We start from the raw sequence: 3,397 nt of genomic DNA on the forward strand, positions 1-3,397 counted from the left end.
CACAGCCTGCTTTGGATTTTCTCTCTCTTCTCTAAATACATAAACATTAAAAATTATTTTTAGATAAAGAAACAAGGCATAAAAGAACAGTCTGATCCCAATTGTGTAAATTCAATGATTCACTTTTCCTGGGGGGCAGGAGGTGAAATCAGATTATATTGCTTAAAGATACAAACTTAGATGCTAACTGTATAAAGAAATGCAAAGCAATAACAGTCATACATTATGAGGGAGCATAAGGCGAGCTAACGCCCCACGAACCGCCCCCAGGTGGGATGTGTATACTATTCCCCAGGCGCTCCGAGCCGCCCAGGAACAAAGGAAAGGACAGAAAACAAACGGTTAAACTGATGAGTCTTGTCAGTTTACAAATATCTTAGTAACATTAAGAGAAACGGGCAAGCTTATTAACAGCCTGATCTCCAGGACCTCCTTACTGTCTTGGTGCTAATGCTTTGCTAGAGAGAAAAACAACCTTAGCTTGAGAACAGCTCGGCTCCCAGGGATCTGGGAGTCCTCTTCCGCATACGGAAATCCCATTAAGAGACTTCCTCTTGCCTTTGCCTCCCCCAACTCCACACTATAGAACCAGTCACTCTTCACGCCCCCGTGCAGCTTTCTGCCCATGGGTCCTGTCCCCGTGCCTTAATAAAATCACCTTTTTGCACCACAAAGATGTCTTCGAGGATTCTTTCTTGGCCGTCAGCTTTGAACCCCACCATCCCTCCAAAACCCCATCCATAATGACAGGGTCAGTCTCTGGAGGGTGGGGAGGGAATTTTGGCCAGGATGGGGCATATAGTGGGGGAGGGGGCACTACTGGGGTGCTGGTGACATTTTATTTCTTGACCTAGGTGGTGCATGGGTGATTTTGTTTTATAATTATTCGTTCAACTATATGTACATGTTATTATGCCCTTTTCTCTGCACTTGCTATATTTCACAATACAAATAAAAAATAAAGAAGTCTTGGGAATTCAGGGGGAAGAGACTTTCAGGCAGAGGAAAAAGCCAATGGAAGAGTCTGTGGTAGGAATGAGATGGGCATGTCTGAGTGTCACCAAGAGGCCAATGTGGCCAGCAAGGAGGGAGCAAGGGGGCAGGTGATGAGGTTAGGTCAGAGAGGGAGCTGGCGTGCCAGCTCACGGAGGGCCTTGTAGGAGGAGCCACAGTAAAATTGGGACAGAGAGGCGGTCTTCTAGAAGTGTAAGATCTAAACGTGTCAGTGGTCTGGTAGTGTAAGGGGCAGGTTGCAAGATGGTTGAAAGACTAATCTAAAAAGTGCAATGGGGATGAATGAAGATGAAAATGAACAATTATTGAGCAGCTACTATGATGTACCTTCATCTTTATCAGCAATGAATCTCTACAACCAGCCAGAGGCAACTGGTTTTGAAGGGCTCACATGGTTAGAGTAGGTTCACCTGCCCAGGTCACTGCCATATAACACGATCATGGGAGCGATATGGAACCTGTTACAAAGGCAAAAATTCAACTGTGTAAGTTTCAAGATCAAATTGGCTTTATTCAATGATTCACAAATCAGACAGCATCCTGCTAGCAAGTAGAAAGGGGCTCAGAAGAGCTGTATAAAATGAAGACTTACAGGCGGAAATGGAAATGGGTGGGCCAAGAAAGTCATGGCAAAAGAAAACACTGTTTCAGGCAAGGTCACTTTTCTTGGAGGGCAGGAGGTGTTAGGGAGGTGGGAAGGGTAGGAGTCTATCATGCAGATTACCTCCTAGCACAGAACAGGAACTTCCAGGCTGATTGGCTTAAAATTCCACTCTTGGGAAAGGGTGAAGCTGAAATTAGGTTAGGCATGAAGTCTTGGTCTGGGATGCAGGGCTTAGCATAAGTGACTCCATTTTGGATCTGCCACTTCTTTTTTTTTATTATTAAAAAAAATTTTAATGTTTTATTTATTTTTGAGAGAGAGAGTAAGAGCGTGAGCAGGGTCAGAGAGAGAGGGAGACACAGAATACGAAGAGAGGCTCCAGGCTCTGAGCTAGCTGTCAGCACAGAGCCCGATGAGGGGCTTGAACCTACAAACCGTGAGATCATGACCTGAGCTGAAGTCGGACGTTCAACCGACTGAGCCACTCGGGCGCCGCTGCCATTTCTATTTTAACACATTATATTCAGAGGCTTCACTCATCCTGAAGGAGGAGATTATACATGAGTAAGGGTTATTTGGGGGGCCATTCTAAGCATACAGTCTACCACAGAGTTAAATACATGTTTACTGATTGCTTGGAAATACTTCAAAAACAACCAGGAAGAGATGGTCCCCCCCAACCCCCCACCCCTATGGGTTCAGGACCACAGCAACCTGCTTGTACCTTTATTGTGCCATTTAATTCAACTGATATTTATTGACCGAGTATTTATTACATTGCAGCTACTGTTTTGGGCACTGGGATATAGAAATAAATAAGGGAGACTAGACCTCTGGTCTTCAATTCTATTGGAGAGCTAGGACAGGAAATTAAATGTGTAAAGAGAGTAAAGCAGGGCGAAAGGCTATAAACAGACTTTTCTGTGCTATTTTAGGTCAGCTGGCACAGGATGCCATCTCTCAGGAGCAGGAGTCAGCTGTGCAACTGGAGGGGAAGGGCATTCATTGTGAGGAAGAGGGAATTGCAAAGGCAAAGACAGGAAGACCAGAGGGGCCGGAGCGGAGTGAGTCTCGTGGTACGAAACGAGGTCATGGGAATAAGCAGGAGTCAGATGACATTAGCCAGATAGGATTCTATTCAAGCAACAGGAGAATGGTTTTTAGGCTGATGAAAAGTTTCGGAAGTGAATGGGCCACACAGCTCCGTGAATATGACTAATGCCCCTGAACTGTACGTGTAAGAATGGTTTAACTGGCAAATTTTTTGTTATATATAGTTTACTAGGTCAGGGAGCAAAAATTCTGGTCCCCTCAAAGGTCCCTCCAGCTGAACTAAGAATCAAATTGACATAAGACATGTTAACAGGAAAAATTGAGTTTCATAGTGTAGGATGTACTGGGAATCCACACAGACATGGAAATTCCGAAGACAAGCAAAACACAGGTCATCCTAAACTAAGGAAAAAGGGTAGGGGTCTGGACTTGAGAGAAACAGATGCATTTCACTTAAAAGCAGGGGCGCCTGGGTGGCTCAGTCTGTTGAGTGTCCGACTTCAGCTCAGGTCATGATCTCACAGTTCACAAGTTCGAGTCCTGCATCGGGCTCTGTGCAGACAGTTCAGAGCCTGGAGCCTGCTTTGGATTCTGTGCCTCCCTTTCTCTTTACCCCTCCCCTGCTCCCTGCTCTCTCTCTCTCTCTCTCTCTCTCTCTCTCTTTCACACACACACACACACACACACACACACACACACACACTCTCTCTCTCTCTCTCTCAAAAA

The sequence above is a fragment of the Suricata suricatta genome, chromosome 9 (assembly GCF_006229205.1).
Source record: "Suricata suricatta isolate VVHF042 chromosome 9, meerkat_22Aug2017_6uvM2_HiC, whole genome shotgun sequence".
Lineage (NCBI taxonomy): Eukaryota > Metazoa > Chordata > Mammalia > Carnivora > Herpestidae > Suricata > Suricata suricatta.